This window comes from Felis catus, chromosome B3 (assembly GCF_018350175.1).
Source record: "Felis catus isolate Fca126 chromosome B3, F.catus_Fca126_mat1.0, whole genome shotgun sequence".
Classification (NCBI taxonomy): domain Eukaryota; kingdom Metazoa; phylum Chordata; class Mammalia; order Carnivora; family Felidae; genus Felis; species Felis catus.
Genome location: NC_058373.1, coordinates 19,658,326 through 19,675,732, shown reverse-complemented (window position 1 = coordinate 19,675,732; position 17,407 = coordinate 19,658,326). Strand labels below are relative to the sequence as shown.

At 42.8% G+C, this 17,407-nt stretch overlaps 1 protein-coding gene across 2 annotated transcripts in view; it reads left to right on the top strand.

Annotated features, from left to right (window-relative positions):
- The window catches only part of PCSK6 (proprotein convertase subtilisin/kexin type 6), a 192,607-nt gene that overhangs the window by 83,142 nt on the left and 92,058 nt on the right, over positions 1–17,407 (top strand). The window lies entirely within an intron of this gene.

Genomic DNA, 17,407 nt, shown 5'->3' with positions numbered 1-17,407 from the left:
ATAATGGCAATGTCTTGCAAAACAGCAGTACAATATTACAACCAGGATATTGACACAGATACAGTCAAGATACAGAATAGTTCCACCACCAAAAAGATCCTTCATGTTGTCCTTTTATAGCCACACCTACTCATGCTGTAACCCCATTCCTTAATGCCTTCACAACCAATAATCAGTTTCCCATTTCTATAATTTTGTCATTTCAAGAATATTATATAAATGAAACTATATACTATGTAGCCTTTGGGATTGGTGTTTTCACCTTACTGTAATTCTTTAGAGATTCATCTAGGTTGCTGTGTTTATCAGTCGTTTGTTCCTTTTTGTTGAAAAGTAGTGTTCTGTGATATGGATGTACCACAGTCACCCATTGAAGGACATCTGGATTGTTCCTAGGTTTGGGTTATTAAAATAAAGCATCTAGAAATATTCTTGTATAGGTTATGTGAAATTAGTCTTCATTTCTTTGGGATAAATACCCAGGAGTGCAATTACTGGGTTGTATAAGTTACAGGTTTATTTTTTCAAGAAACTGGCAAATTATTTTCCAGAGAAGCTGTAGCATTTTACATTTCCACTAGCAATATATGAATGGTACAGTTTCTTTGCATGCTTGCCAGTAATTGGTAACATCACTTTTTAATTATAGCCCTTCTGATAAGTATGTAGTGATATTAATTTTCATTTCCCCAAGGCTAGTTATATTGGAAATCTTTTCATGTGTTTGTCATATATATATATATATATATATATATATATATATATATATATATATGAAATGTCTCTTCAATATCTTTTGTTCATTTTCTAATTGTAATGTTTGATTTTTTTTAACTGTTTAGTGTTGATGGTTTTTTACATATCCTACCTACTAGTCCTTTGATGATTATGTTGCTTGTGAATATTTTCTCCCATTGTGTAGCTTGTGTCTTCATTCTCTTTAACAGGGTCTTTTGCAGAGTAAAAGTTTTAATTTTGATGAAATCCACTTAGCAATTTTTCCTTTTATAGATCGAGGTCTTTGATATCAAAGAACTCCTTGCCTTGTCTTAGATTCCAAAGATATTCTATTTTTTTTTGATAAAGGTTTTATGGTTTTATGTTTTACATTTGAATTCCATCTTTGAAGATCCACTGTGAGTTGATTTTGTATAAGGTGTAAGACAGGTCATGCTTTCTTGTTTTGTTTGCCTATGGATGTCCAATTTTTCCAGCACCTTTTGTTGCAATGCCTGTCTTTTTTCCATTGAGTTACTTTTGCACTTTTGTCAAAATTCAGATGGGCATGTTTGTGTGTCTTTCTGGGTTCTATGTTCAGTCCATTGATCTATGTGTCTGTCCCTCTGCCAGTGCAGCACAGTCTCGATTACTGTGGCAATATATAAGTTTTGAAACACGGTAAACTGATTGCTCCCACTTTCTTTTTGAAAATTATTTTAGTTGTTCTAGTTCTTTTGCCTTTCCATACAGGTTTTATCATTATCTTGTCAATATGTACAGAAAAATCTTGCTAGGCTTTTGGTAAGGATTGTGTTAAACCTATACATCAGTTGGGATAATTGACATCTTTACTAAGCTGAGTCTTTTAACTCATCCACTATGTCTCTCCATTTGTTTAGGTCTTTAGTTTCTTTTATCAGTACTGTGTGGCTTTCAGTGTACAAGTCCTATACATTTTTTGTTTATATTTACACCTAAAAGTTGCATTTTATTTTTAGTAATGATAAAGAGCATTGCATTTTGAATTTTGATATCCATGTGTTCATTGTTAATGTATAAAAATGTAATTGTTTTTGGTATGTTGATCTTGTATCCTGCGATCTTTCTGAACTCACTAACTTGTTCTAAGAGTAGATTCCTTGAGGTGTTATACTTGATAATGTCATCTGCAAATAGGGGTAATTTTATTTCTTCTTTCTGATCTACATGCCTTTTATCCTTTCTTGACTTATTGCCCTGGCTTGAACTTCCAACCTAGAGTAAACATCCTTAACTTGTTCCTGATTTTAGGAAGAAAGCATTAAGACTTTCACTGTTATGTATGATGTTACCTATAGGTTTTGTAGATGCCCTTTAGCAAGCTGACAATGTTTCCTTCCGTTTCTAGTTTTTGACAATTTTTTTAAAAAATGAATGAGTGTTGAATTTTGTCACTGCTTTTTCTTTAGTGAGTGATATGATTATGTGATTTTTCTTCTTTAGCTTGTTAATATGGTAGGTTATATTGGTTCATTTTTGGATATTGATCTAGCATAGAATCTATGGAATAAATCCCATTTGGTAATGGTATTTTCTTTTTATATGTTATTGAAATCTGTTTACCATTATTTTATTAAGGATATTTGTGTGTATATTCATGAGGAGTTTTGGTCTATTATTTTCTTTTTCTTCCTCTTTCTTTCTTTCTTTCTTTCTTTCTTTCTTTCACCACCTTTGTCTAGTCTTTTTGTTTTTGTTTTTTTAATCAGGGTGATGCTAGCTTCAGTAAAAGAATTGGCAAGCATTCCCTCATCTTTTATGTTCTGAGAGTGATTGTGTAGAATTGGTATTAATTCTTTAAACTTTTGGTAGAATCTTCCAGTGAAACCATAGAGACCTAGAGATCTTTGGGGGAGATTTTTTTTTTAATTACAAATTCAATTTCTTGAAAAGTTATAGGGCTATTCAAATTATCCATTTCATATTGAGTGAGTTGTACTAGTTTGCATTTTTTGAGGATGTGGTCCATTTGTCTAAGTTGTCGAATTTATGTGTGTAGAGTTGTTTGTAGTATTACCTTACATACACTTTTGATGTTTGTAGAGTCTGTGGTGATATCCTCTTTCATTCCTGAAACTGTTAATTTGTGTCTTTTTTTTTCTTTGTCATTCTCATTCTTGCTAGAAGATTATCAATTTTGTTGATCTTTTCATAAAACCAGCTCTTTGTTACACTTATTCCAGTGTTTTTGCTTTCAATGTCATTGTCTTGTGCTCTTATCTACACTGTTTCCTTCCTTCATCTTACTTTGGGCTTGCTTAGTTAGCTTTTCTTTTTCTAGGATCTTAAAGTGAATGCTTAGGTTATTCATTTAAGACTTTTCCTCTTTTCTAACATAAACAATAATGCTATAAATTTCCCTCTCAGCAGTTTAGCTGTGTCTCCCATATTTTTTAACTTTTTTTTAAGTTTATTCATTTATTTTGAGAGAGATAGAGACAGTGTGAGTGGGGGAGGGGCAGAGAAAGAAAGAAAGAGAGAAAGAATCCCAAGCAGGCTCTGCACTGTCAGCGCAGAATCCGAGTGGGGCTCAAACTCACAAAACCATGACATCATGACCTGAGCCAAAATCAAGAGTCAGAGCTTAACCGAGGAAGCCACTCAGGTGCCCCTCCCATATGTTGATACATTGTATTTTCAATTTTGTTAAGTTCAGTGTTTTTTTTTTTCATTGAGACTTCTTGCACCCATCAATTATTTAGAAGTATTTTGTTTCCAAGTGTTTGGAGATTTTTCTGTTATCTTTCTGTTACTGATTACTAGTTTGATTCCACTGTGGTTGGAGAACACATTCTGTGTTAGTTCCATTCTTTTGAATTTCATGAGATTTGTTTTATGACACAGGATCTAATTGATTTTGGTATAAGTTTTGTTGGCACTTGTAAAGAATGTGTATTCTCCTGTTGTTGAGTGGAGTGTTTTAAAAACATTGATGAGAACCTTTTTGATGATGGTGTTGATGAATTCATCTATATCCTTACTGATTATATGTTTAGTTGTCCTCTTAATTGTTGTGAGAAGAGTGTTGAAGTCTTCAACTATAACTGTGGATTTGTATATTTCTCCTTTAGGTTCTATCAGTTTTTGTTCAAACATTTTGCAGCTTATTGTTTGGTGCTTATACATTTGGATTACTACGTCTTTTGGTGAATTAGTCCTTTTATCATTATAAAATGTCTGTTTCTGTCTATAATAATTTCCTTTGCTCTATAGTCTGTCTCATATTAATATAGCTAGATTGGTTTTGATTTAAGTTTTGATATTAATGATCTATAATGACATATTTTTTTCTATCCTTTACTTTCATCCTACCTGTATTGCTATATTTGTTTTTTTTTTTTAACATTTATTTATTTTTGAGAGAGAGAGAGAGAGAGAGGCACAGAATCTGAAACAGGCTCCAGGCTCTGAGCTGTCAGCACAGAGCCCGACGCAGGGCTCGAACCCACAAACTGTGAGATCGTGACCTGAGCCGAAGTCGGACGCTTAGCCGACTGAGCCACCCAGGCGCCCCTGTATTGTTATATTTGAAGTGAGTTTCTTGTAGACAGCATATATTTGAGCCATGTTTTTTAATCCATCCTGCCAATCTCTGTCTTCTAATTGCCATATTTAGACCATTTATACTTAATGTAATTACTAGTGTGTTAGGACTTAAGTCTGCTATTTTATCTTTTGTTTTCTGTTTGTTCTTTCTGTTTTTAGTTTCTTTTGTTTTCTTGCCTTCATATGGGTAACTTGAATGCTTTTTAGAATCCATTTTGTTTATCTATAGCCTTTTAAAGTTTATCTTCTTGTATAGCTTTCTTAGTGATTGCTCGTGGTATTACATTATATATACATATCACAGTCTTTGAGTGTTATCATTTTACCAGTTTGAGTGAGGTATGGAAACCTTACCTCTCTTACATCCTATTACCCTCTCCTCTTTGTAATTGTCTGAAATATTTCTCTATATACATCTAGAACCACATCAGACAGTATTATAATATTTGTTCTATTCATCAAACATAATTTAGAAAACTCAAGAGAAGGAAAGCCTATTGTAGCTGAAGGTTTATGTGTCTTGCCAGACTTGGATAGAGTTTAGTCATTATATCTTCTAGTACTTCTTCAGCCCTTCCCTACTTCTCCTCTCCTTCTGGGACTCCAATGACATGAATGTTAGATCTTTTGTTATAGTTCCAGAAGTCTCTCAGACTCTGTTTACTTTTATTGAGTTTGTTGTTATTATTTTGTTTTATTTTTTAGTCTGTTTTCTCTTTGTTGTCAGGCTGGACAATTTCTATTTTCTGTCTTCCAATTCACTCTGTCTTTCTTCTATCCACTGCATTCTGTTGTCAAACTCATTCATTTCATTTTTTACTTTATTATATTTTCAATTCTAAAATTTCAACTTTCATATTATTTCATATTGCTGTCTTCTATTTCTTTGCTGAGACTTTCTATTTCTTTATTGAGGTTTTATATATTTGTTCATTTGTTTCAAGCATATTTGTAATTGCTCATAGAAATGTTTTCATTATGGCTGCTTTAAAATCTTTATCATATTATTCTGACATTCCCTGTTACCTCAGTGTTGGCATCTATTGATTGTCTTTTATCATTCTGTCTGAGGTGTTGCTAGTTCTTGGTATGATGTATGATTTTCAGTTGAAACCTGTACATATTTGTATTATGTTATGAAGCTCTGGATCTTATTTATTTATTTGTTTGTTTGTTTGTTTGTTTGTTTGTTTAATGTTTATTATTTTGAGAGAGAGAGACAGAGTACAAGCAGGGGAGGAGCAGAGAGAGAGGGAAACACAGAATCCGAAGCAGGCTTCAGGCTCTGAGCTATCAGCACAGAGTCTGACGTGGGTCTCAAACTCACAGACTGCAAGATCATAACCTGAGCCGAAGTCAGACCCTTAACCAACTGAGCCATCCAGGCGCCTCTCTGGATCTTATTTAAACCTTCTGTTTTAGATGGCTTTCTCTGACACTACAAGGTTGCTGAAGGGGGCCCCACTGCTTCATCATTGCCAGGTGTAGGTAGACATCCAAGTCCACTCACTTACCCACTGTTGGCATCTGAGAATGGGAGAGCTCCTCCTCAGTGCTGAGCAGGGTGTGAGTTCCAGCTTTCCATGTGGTCTCTATTGACACTGCAGGGGTTCACCTCGTTACTGTGGTTGATGATGAAAATTCTGACTCACCACCAGGCCTCCTGATATGACTCCAGTGGGGAGGGAGAGACATCTTCTCACTGCCAGGTAGGGTGGAAGGCCAAGCTTCCCCACAAGATCTTTACTGACACTATGGGAATGAGCCCCTTTTTTGGTTGGCAAGGGAAAAGACCTGCTCCTTAATTGCCCTTTTCTGACATCAACTAGGAGGGATGTTGAGGTTCCTCATTACAGCCTTGCAGGGGTAAAGGTCTAGGCTCCCCACTTGGTCTTTGCTGCTGTGGGTAGAGGTAGTACCACAATGTCGTCTGTGGCGTTTGGCTAGAGTAGAGTGGTTCTTGTGTGAAAAGTTTCTCTCTTGCTGTGTTGCCCTTCCTTGGTGCTTTGGCTAGAGGGAACAGGCTTTGGGGGATTCTTTTTTGGTCTGTTCCCATTGACGCTTCCAGGCTGCCAGCATATCCATTTCCAAGTCCCCAGATATGTGAGACAAAAAGAATCCCAGGGAACTTACCACCATGTTGTTCCTTGGGTCCTGAGATCTCTGGATAGTCTGCCTTCTCTCTACCTTTCAGAGTCTTATGTCTCATTCTTACACAGTGTCCAGAGTTTTGGCTTTTCTTAGGAGGAAGAATGGGGAGAAGTGCTTCTACTCCCATGTTCCTGGAAGCAGAAGTCTTCTAGTTGATTTTTTTCAAAGACGCACTACTTTCTTGCATCATTTTAAAGATATTAACAATACTTGCTTTGGGAATTTTTTCCCATTTGCTGCATTAACCATTATCTCCTTGGCTTCCTCTTATTGATGCCATTCTGTTTAGCTTTTTCATTTGGGGGTTCTCTTTCTTGATGTTGGTTTTCCTCCTAATTGCTGATTATTGGTTGTGTGCACTTGTGTTTGTGCTCACAGATCCTTGTCTGCTTGTGGTGTTTGTCAGTCCTGATGGCAGCAGTCTGTCTATGATGTGGGCGGGGGTGGGACCTTCTGCTGGATCATATTACTTCTGGCAGGGTGGTAGATGGCCTCCCTGTCCCACCTTCTCTGGCCTCAGTGTTGGCATCTGAATAAAGCCTGCTGCTGCTCACTGCTCAGCCTGGAGGAGGTGGAGGCTAACCTGCTTCTTTAGCTCCCCACACTGACGCCTGCTCAGGGACCCCTCCTGTGTTTGCACACCAGGCCTCTGGATCCCGGGATTTCAAACCCTTCTGAAACTTCCTGCTGGTTAATCCCATCTGCTTGCTGTCTTTCCACAGTTCCTTGAAAGATCTCATCTTCTGATCTTGTTTTCCAAGGCTTTTACTGATTTTTTTTTTCCTTCTCTTTTTCATGTTATCTCTGAGGATTTGGGCCCCAAGGAGAGGTAGACTGATCACTGTTTTCCTGCATGGTCAAATCTGCTTAGTGTTTTTATTGTGATGATGGTAACAGCTCTCTCCACTTGCTGTTGGCATCTCATCCTCAGACCGATCCTGAGTTGGAATTACTACAGCAGTTTTCTACCAGGGGAAACCAATAATCAGAGAGGTTACCCACCATGCCCAGGCTCACACAGCCGCTAGGAGGCAGAGCCAAGATGTGAACTCAGACCCGTTGACTTGAAGCCTGGATTGTCCCTTTGCGGTGGTATCTCTTTAATGCTGGGACATAGCGGGGATGGGGTGAGGACAGCTGCCACCAAGCCCTGTGAGCAGGAACAGAAGCAAAAAAGAAGGTTCCGTAGTGTGCATGTGTATTCTTATCCTTGACTGAATTCATATTCTTTCCAAACATAATTTCGACCTTGTTTCCTTATTCTAGCCTAAAATAGAATAAGCTAGATTTTTCAACCTCCTCTCATGGTGGGAATAACATAGGAGGGTACAGATGGGTCATTCTTGGCCTCTCTTCTCACTTAACCTTTTGTTTTATGCCCATCTCAGCCTATTGATAGTAATGCTATCCTTTGCTATTGGCTAGAAATGCCGGTGTCGCTGACCGGAACCCCAGGTGAGCCTGACGCAGACATCTCCCCTTTCCAAACCAGTGTTACAACTGGATGGCCCCTTGTGGTTCTTTTGATTGCAAAACACCCTTTAGCAAAACCATCAGGAAACAGAAAAATAGACGTTTATTACCAATGACCTGGAATTGACACAGCACACCTGGGGGCCACATAGCAGGGTTGGAGATACAGAGAGTGAGAGAGAGAGAGAGAGAGAGAGAGAAAGAGAGAGAGAGAGAGAGAGAGCATGCACAGGTGGGATGTATTGGGGTGTCTGCTCTCACTGGGGCTGAGGGTGGGAACCTAGGGCTTCATGGGCTCACTCTATTGGTCAATTTAAAATATGGGCAGGGCGCCTGGCTGGCTCAGTCAGTAGAGCATGCGACTCTTGATCTTGGGGTTGTGAGTTCGAGCCCCAAGGTGGCCTGCAGACATTACTTAAAAATAAAATGTTTAACAAAATAAACTAATAAAATGTGAGAGCGAGAATTTAAAGTGCTAGGAAAAGACAAGTGGCCCAAATGGTCAGTTATCAAAATCAATTGAGATCTCTAAAACAAAGGCACCTCAGTGGAGGAGGGAAGTGGCCTGGCCCTTTATCTAGGGTGGCTGGCAATGTTTACTCAGGAAAAATAGTCTTTGAAGACTTTGAGGGCTCTTTGAAATGGATGCCTTAAGCAATTAAAGCTTAAGTCAAGCACTTGCATTTCAAAAAAAAAAAAAAAACAAAGGAAGGACAACAACAAAAACCTTCAAGGGCTTTAAAATACACCTTTCTTCACTCTCACTCAGTTAACCTTTAAAAAAAAAAATTCAGCCCTATGGATAGTTTCCCTTCTCGTTGCTCTGCTCCCCATAATGTTCTGGCCCTTCTGCTTCAGGTTGGCATTGGTGGTGGGCAAACTCTCAGACTTGGCCGTGTCCACCAGTCATCAGCTCAGCAGCCACAGAGGCTCACCTACAAGGTGCGCTCCCTGGGACAGAGCCTTCCCTACCATCCTGGGAGGCATCTGAGCCTGGCCACTGCATTAGGGCTTCTTGGCTTCAGGGCCTCTCCCAGCATCCCATGGGGCAGGTGAGTGAAGCTCTCGCCCTTGAACTTTAGGAAGAGCCTAGCTTTTGGTAAGCTTCTCACCTGTCCTGATGCTTAATGTGACTCAGACATTTTCCTGAGCCAGGACAAGTGTTGCCTGGAACACAGCATTTTTTGACCCCAGCGCGCCCTGGTTCTGGATGTGAAGAAACATGACCAGCAGATCCCAAGGCTGCTGGGGTGCGGGCAGCAAGGGAGCAAGGGAGCTGGAGGCTGCCAGGACACCCCCTACCTCGGGGGACCTGGCAGACACTTGGAAACAGAAAATCTCCCCTGCTCAGGCCTCAAGAAGTCCGAGCATCTTTTTAGCCTGTGTTTACTCGGTTTCTGGGAAGGAAAGTGACACAGCCAACAGCCAAATTTCCGTTGGTGTTTTTGTTCCATATTTTGCTCGGGGAACTGAATCATGTTTTTCCTTTCATACACATGAAAATGTTAAGTACATAACAGCTAAATTAATCCACGCTCATAAATTAGTTAATTATGTTAATTCAGAGTCACAGAACTCTCAAGTCTCATTAGCGTTTCCATTAAACAGTTTAGGCTTGTGAGCATTTTAAGAGGACAGTTGAACCTACAGATTAATCTTCAAAGGCTCCAAGTATATTTTCAACGGCAGTAGGATTTAACGTGCTTTGGAAGTTATGGGGGGGATTTTGTGAATGTGCGCAGCTCCTACTTCAGAGCTGAGCTCTCAAGGAGCTGGGGTTCCCCACCTCCCTAATCTTCACCCCACATTCTCATCAAAGGCCCCTGCCTGCTGGGTCTGAATATCCCTAAGTGAAGCAGGATCCCTGGGAAGGAGGAGATGGACAAGAACCGGCCATAGCTGCTTCACCCTCACCAGCCTTGGGATCTGCTGGTCAGAAGACAGTTAAGACTGGCTCTCGAATGCCCTGGGGTGCACAATCCAGTTCCCAGCTTGCCCTCACAAACACTGGATGAAGGGTAGCTGCTTCTGGGTGTATGTGAGACAGATAGATAAGGGCACGTTCAAATCTAAGTGACAAGCTGAGCCTAAGATGGCCTTTGTTCGAGGCCATGTGAGTGTCTTGGTGTTGCCATGTGCTGGTCTCCTTCAGGAGCCAGTTCAGGGCCTGTGCTCGCTGTCACAGGTGCACATCCTGTCAGGGTCCCTCACTGTCGCCACACGCAGAGCGGATATGTGGGTGCCCCAGCTGGCTTGGAAGCATGCTGTTGTGCCCAGTGTCCCCAGCCGCCGACCCCGCTGACTCTCTGTGGGCCCCTGTGTGATCCACTGTTGCTCTCTGGCCCCTGATCCCTGGTGGGGAGACCATGAGAGCCAGTCTAGATGTCAAATCTCAAGGTAGCGACTGAGGCTCTTCTGGTTTTTACCATTCTTTGAGAAATCAGCAGAACCTGATTATGAACGACTGACCTGTTTTAAGCTGTAGTCGTTATTATTTAAGCACGGCGAGGCCAACAGATCAGGAGACAATGGCATCGAACAAAGTTTGTTACTCACAGTTCCTAAGATGAGAGAGTGCTCCACACGGTGGAGGCCAGGAAGGGAAGCCTCAGAAGCTGGTCTGGAGACAGAGGGAGCCAGGAAAGTAGTGGCTTATAGTGGTTTCTGCAGAAAGAAGTGGGCATGGCAGAGTCAACAGAGTGAGGATGGCTCATTTGAATCATTTCGGTGGGCTCTGGGGCTTAGGGGCTGTCCTTAGTGGTCTGGTACTTGGTCGTGCGGGGATTAGGGCAAATGGAGGGGCCCCAGAGCACAAGAGGCTGTTGGAAGTGTGGGCTCTGGATTTGATTAATTTGCACATGGAAGACATGCCTCCTGGAAGAGTTCTTTACTATTTTGAGGAATTGGCCAGCCCTGGGGTGTGGATCCCTCCAGGGTCCACAAGGCCCCAAGATGTCAAAGCATCAGAATAACAGAAAATAAAAGGCATGGTTAATGCTAGACCCTACCTAGCATGGGCCTCATCTCATTGACCCCGGGCTCCAGGGTAGGACATGCCCATGAGTTTCCTGGCACGCCAGTGGCCACTGCTGCATTTCCACTCTGGAAAGAAATGGTGTGGCTCTATCAGGAGATCAAAAACGGAGTAGGAGACCAAGAGAAACTTGGCGTGAGCGTCAACCACTGGTCTGTAAGAATTTCCTGTGACAATGGTGAATGTAGATGTGTCCCGACAACTTAGCAGACCACAGCTCCCTGGTGTTTGTTGAACAAGGCTGTCATGTATGGCCATATTTAGAGATTTGAGAGCCCTGTTACTGTCTTAGGCAATAAGGAGAGTTGACAGAAACCTTTTCGGTTTGTAACAATTCCAAACAACTTTTGAAACCTCACTTGGCCCAGAATGTCTGCTCATAGAACAGAATGTACTGTGGGTTTATTGGGGGGGGGGGAGGACCCCAAAAACCAATTTTCTGTGGATTTACTAAAATAAACTCAGGACTAATGAACAAAATTTGTTGGGGAGACCTATTTGTCACACTTAGGAAGCTACAATCTAATTTTACTTGCTGCTGTTCATTGCTCTTGCATTGCCATTCACTTGCTGAAGGCAAAATATATTACTTCTCAATAAACAAAAGTGGGCCCAGCTCATCCTGCTCCCCTGCCTTCCTCTAGACATTAACAAGCTGGGCTGATCACTGACTTCTTGCATTGGGGTGTGTGCGTGTGTGTGTGTGTGTGTTCTTCTCCTTGCCCCCATTTTTTGTTACCATCTTCTTGTCCCCTTCAGAAGCCAAAAGATTTAAAATCTAAATACATTTAGTTGGTGCCTCCTTGCTCACCAGCTGAAATTTATTTTCTGTCCATTATGGAGGCTTGAAGTCCAAGATCAAGCTTTTGGCAAGTTTGGTTTCTACTGAGGCCTCTCTCCTTGGCTTGCAGATGGCTGCTTCTCACTGTGTCCTCCTATGGTCACCACTTGGTCTCTGCATTGCCCATATCTGGATTTCCTCTTCTTTTTTTTTTAAGTTTATTTTTTTTTTGAGAGAGAGAGACACAGAGAGAGAGAACATACACATGGCAGAGAAGAGAGGGAGAGAGAGAATTCCAAGCAGGATCCACACAGTCAATGCAGAGCTTGATGCGGGGCTGGAACTCACAAACTGTGAGATCATGATGTGAGCCAAAATCAAGAGTTGGATGCTTAACCGACTGAGCCACCCAGGTGCCCCCTGAATTTCCTCTTCTTATAAGGGCACCGGGCATAGGGAATTAGGACCCACCCAGATGGCCTCATTTTAGCTTAAATACCTCTTTATAGCCTGTCTCCAAATCTGGTCACACTGACCTTGCCATGCCTTTTAACATGGAGATTCTTCAGAAAGTTCAGGGGAACTGCTGTGTCTCATGCCACTTCACAGGGTCAACAGCACGTTGCTAGGCCGGTAATTTGGAAAGTCACACTATAAATTCGTAGCAGGGAGAGGGGAGGAAGGACAGGTCACTATGGAAAAAGTGCTGTTGGTTATTTACACTTGACCAAGAGACTTGTACAGTCCTTCATTTCAGCAGGTTCTGCAGGGCACGTAAAATATTATTGGGTCCAGGCAGTTTTATAGGAAAGCACACCTTGTTTAAAGTGAGGCCAGCCTGTGTGATTCGCTCCTGGACACAGCTTCTGTGCACACCAGAACGCATAAGCACCATCTTCCTTCTCTTCAGTGATCCTCCCACAGACCGGTCCTCAGGGTGGACCCGTCAGCACATTCGCCCTGTCACCGTGAGCTCTGAAGCCTGCAACGCTGCCGCACCTGTGAGCACGCCCACCACCTGGAGCTCACTGGCCGTCCACACGATTGGTCCAAATTTTGTTGTTGTTGTTCCGGACAATGTACAGTAAATGGATGGGTCTTTCATTTCCATTAGAGAAACAATTACTGTTTTTCTTCATGTTGGCATTTCCAGAGAACCATTCACATTTAAAGCTAATATTGGAGCTCTGAAAATATTTACCTTTTCTTTGTTGGCAACTTCTCAGCGTGGGGGAAAATAGATGCTTCATTAAAATCTAAATACATTATGCTTCCTTCCTCACACATCTGTCAGTCTTCTTCTGAGATGAAAAGCATCGGGAGAGGTATTGAGAAATCATCCTGGTTGTCTGCTTTTACAGATCTGTGATGTCTTCCGGCATCTCGTTCTTCGTGTTCAAGACGAGGCACCGAGCACTGAGTAATGCATAGAACTGTTGAATCACCATATTGTATACTGAAATTAATACAATGCTGTATGCTAGTTATACTGAAATTTTTAAAAAGTAGGCATTCAGGGGCCTCTGGGTGGCTCATTCGGTTGAGCATCCCAACTCTTTTTTTTTTTTAATTTTTTTTAATGTTTTATTTATTTTTGAGACAGAGAGAGACAGAGCATGAACGGGGGAGGGGCAGAGAGAGGGGGAGACACAGAATGGAAGCAGGCTCCAGGCTCTGAGCCATCAGCCCAGAGCCCGACGCGGGGCTCGAACTCACGGACCGTGAGATCATGACCTGAGCTGAAGTCAGACGCTCGACCGACTGAGCCACCCAGGCGCCCCAGCATCCCAACTCTTGATTTCAGCTCAGGTCATGATCTCCTGGTTTGTGGGATTGAGCCCCACTTGGGATTCTCCCTCTGCCCCTCCCCGTGCTCTCTCTCTTTCTGTCTCTCTCTCTCTCTCTCTCTCAAAATAAATACATATTTGTTTAAAGGTAGGCATTCCAACACCTCTAACTTGCATGGAGAAGTCTAGAATAACAGGTTGCATTTCGGCACTAGAACAGCAGAATTGATTTTGGCTGCCTGTGTGGCTGTCAAGGCCTTCTGCTGCCCTCGAAAGCCTGTTGTGGAACATAAGGATATAAAGAAAAAGCGACCATTTCTCGAACAGCACCAGGCACTATGGCCTCAACATATATTTAACTCTCTCAGCTATTCCGCCAGGTAAATATTGGGGAAGACAAGGGCTCAGAGAGGTTGAGATCCTGGTCTGAGGTTAGACAGAGCTGGGATCCCACCCCAGGACTCTCTGACCCCTGTTCTCTTTCCCCCACTGTGAGCTGCTCTTTAATCTTGCCAGAGGCCACACCGTTGCCACAGCACACTGCCAACATCCTGTACTACTGGTATGGCCCCTCTCTTTGGGCCGGTGGCTAAGTAAGCACCTGGGCTCAGTGTCTCTGACAGAGGGAAGCCCTGAGCACAGAGACCAGTGACTGAAGAAGGGTAACCTTTCAGATCACCCGGACTCATCGTGTCCACCCAGAAATCAGAAAGAAAGAAAGTACACTGAGCTGATGTAAAAAGTGGATCTGCCCCACCTATAAAAGGGAGAAAGGAACCCCGCAATAGATCCCAATGAACTCACATAAATTTGGCTTCCGTTATAACTCCCTTGATCCTCAAAGGGAAGTTGTTCTTACTCCTTTGAAATTAAGTATCTCTGTCTAGCAAAAGATACTATAAATAAAGTTGAGAAGACAAGGCTTCAACTGAAAGAAGATAGTGGTAATGTGTCTAACCAATGAAGGATTAATTCCCAGTAAAGCAAAAGGAAGCAATATGTTATTTAAGCATGCATACAATTGTGTTAAAACACTAGTTTTTAAAAGGCAATGAGGACGCCTAGGTGGCTCAGTCCGTTAAGCATCTGACTTCAGCTCAGGTCATGATCTGGCAGTTCATGAGTTCAAGCCCTGTATCAGGCTCTGTGCTGAGAGCTCAGAGCCTAGAACCTACTTTGGATTCTCTTTCTCCCTCTCTCTCTGCCTCTCCCCTGCTCATGCTCTGTCTCTCTCTCTTTCCCAAAAATAAACATTAAAACTATATAATAAGCATCCCTTTATTTGAAAAAAAAAAAAGTTATGAAAAGACAGTCCAAAATTCTGAGTAATTTCCTCTGTGAGGGGCAGGGCATAGGTAGAGACCCCAGTGGGTCATGTTTATATTTACATTGAATGGATGGAGGGCTTGTGAGTGTCAGTTTCCTTAGGCTTTACCACTAACATGTATGTAACTTATGATCCTTCATACATTATCAAATAGCATATGTTTTTAAAACAAAGGTAAAAAACTGAGGCGCCTGGGTGGCTCAGTCGGTTAAGCGTCCGACTTCATCTCAGGTCATGATCTCACAGTTGGTGAGCCCACGTCGGGCTCTGCGCTGACAGCTCAGTGCCTGGAGCCTGCTTCGGAATCTGTGTCTCTTTGGATCTCTGCGTCTCTGTCCAGGCACCCCTCTTTTTTAGCTTTTATGGCACCTTTGTAGATATGATAACTTTCATCAATGCAATCTATAAGAAATGGAGGCTCAGTGACATGGGGTAATTCCCAGAGTCACTAGTTGGTGGTCACGGCAGGACTGTCACCTGTGGCATGCCCCACCTCCCTCCTGCCGGTCCCATGGCACACTGTCCGTAGAGAGCTCTGCTCCATGGGCCACTCCTCGGGAGTGGTGACAGGAGTCCACATCTACTGGCCATGTGGTGCCATCTTAGTGTGTGAACAGTGGTGGCTTCCTGGCCCATCCTAAGCCAGGCAGCTGAGGTCCTGTCTGCATCAGCTGGGGCCACCATAACAAAATTCCAGACTGGGAGCTTACACAACAGACTTCTCACAGTTCTGGAGGCTGGAAGTCCAAGGTCATGGTGCTTGTTCATTCTGCTCCTCTGTGAGGGCCCACTTGGTGGTTCACAGATGGCTAACTTCTCTGTGTCCTCATGCGGTAGAGAGAGACAGAAGAAGCAAGCTGTCTGCGGACTCTTTTTATAAGGGCACTAAGCCCATCGTGGGGGCCCCACCCTCATGACCTCATCCAAAGCTAATTACCTCCTAAAACTCCTGTCTTCACCACACGGGTGGGGTGGGGCTTCAACGTGTGAATGTGGGTGGGGGAACACAAACATTCAGTCCATAACAGGTAGTAAAGAGAGGAAGGGAAATAGATAGCGAGCCAGAAGATAGAACAGACAGGGTTGAAGTTAGAATTTATTTCTGCTTCTCATTTTTAAGATCTTTCCGCCATAAAGACATGGTTCTTCTGATGACTCCAGCACCACCCTCTGTCACTGCCTGTGCCGTAACACTCCCAAATGGCTCTTGGCCCTGTCACTGAACTCCTGATGTCTCCCAGACCACTGTTGTTTTGCTATAAATTTCTCTGACATTGATTTTGAGTGTGATTTCCAGGCTTCTGGAGTAAGCGGTTCCAGTTTGCTTTGTGTCCCACGTAAGCACAGGGCCAAGATAGTGTGCCCTATGGTGGCCCTCCCTCCTCCTATCAGCACAACTGTCCTACTTGGCTTCCCAGGGACCCTGCACGGTGCCTCTTACCTTCTCTCTCAACTCACAACCAGAATTGTTAGGACGGGCCTGAAAGAGAACACTTCAGGACAACCTGAACCTTCAAAAACCAGGCAGGACAAGTTGATAGGGTGGAAGAATTTACTGCATTTAAATCATCTTCACATTCTCTGTAGGTAGGAAGTTTCTCACCCTGACAAATCATAAAGTACTGTTAGTTGTTCGTCTACGATCCCTGTGTTACTGGGTGAGAGATTAGGTATCATTCGAAATTTATGTGTTAGGGATCTCTGCCTCTCAACTATCCATCAAAAGGGACAGCAAGGCATCTCCACAATTCCAGTTAAAATGGGTGGGACAGGAAGGTTTAATCCACATCCCACATCTGTCCCTGAGCCCCTGGGGAGGGTGTCCCCTCAAAGAGTCTCTTTCTTGTGGTTCTTCCTGCCTGAGCCCTGTACCATTTCTTTTCATCCTGGGGAAAAGTCACCGTTCCGTCTTTTAAAGTCATTTGTATTCCGCGTTTCTATTTTTGGCATATGTGCTCTCTTGTCGACGCAGATTCTGGGATATTGCATGAGTAGATCCAGCCCAGTCTGGGGGAGGTGGGGGCCTCTCTGCTCAGTGAGGCAAACCTCGGGGAAAGTGCCGCCTGGGCTGGGGTGCACGGGAGGGTAAGCTGCGGCCATTAACAATCGAGTCTTAGAAGAGTCTTTAATGGCGCAGGGAAATGTTCTGTATGAGGTTCTGTGGTAAAAAAAGAACTTGGAGAGAAAGTGCATGCTGTGGCCAAAGAAAAATACTGGAAGAAAATAACCAAAATATTATCACTAGTTATTTCTCTATTTTCCAAACTTTCTGCAAAGAGCATATGTGATGCTTATAATCAGAAAAAGTCCTCTTTCCTGTTATGTCTTAAATAGCTCAAGATTTAAAATTCGTTGGCATGGCCACCACACACATGGAGCTGGGCCTGGTGGAGGAGGGGTTTCTGGGGACCTTTGAGCGGAGTGGCTGTGGTCCCCGAGGAGTCACCTAGAGAGCGCTGATCCAGGGTGAGAGGGCACAGGTTTTCTGAGCCTCAGAGAGGTCCCATTCTGCGTCCAGGCAGGACATGCTGGTGGCCATCATTACCCTT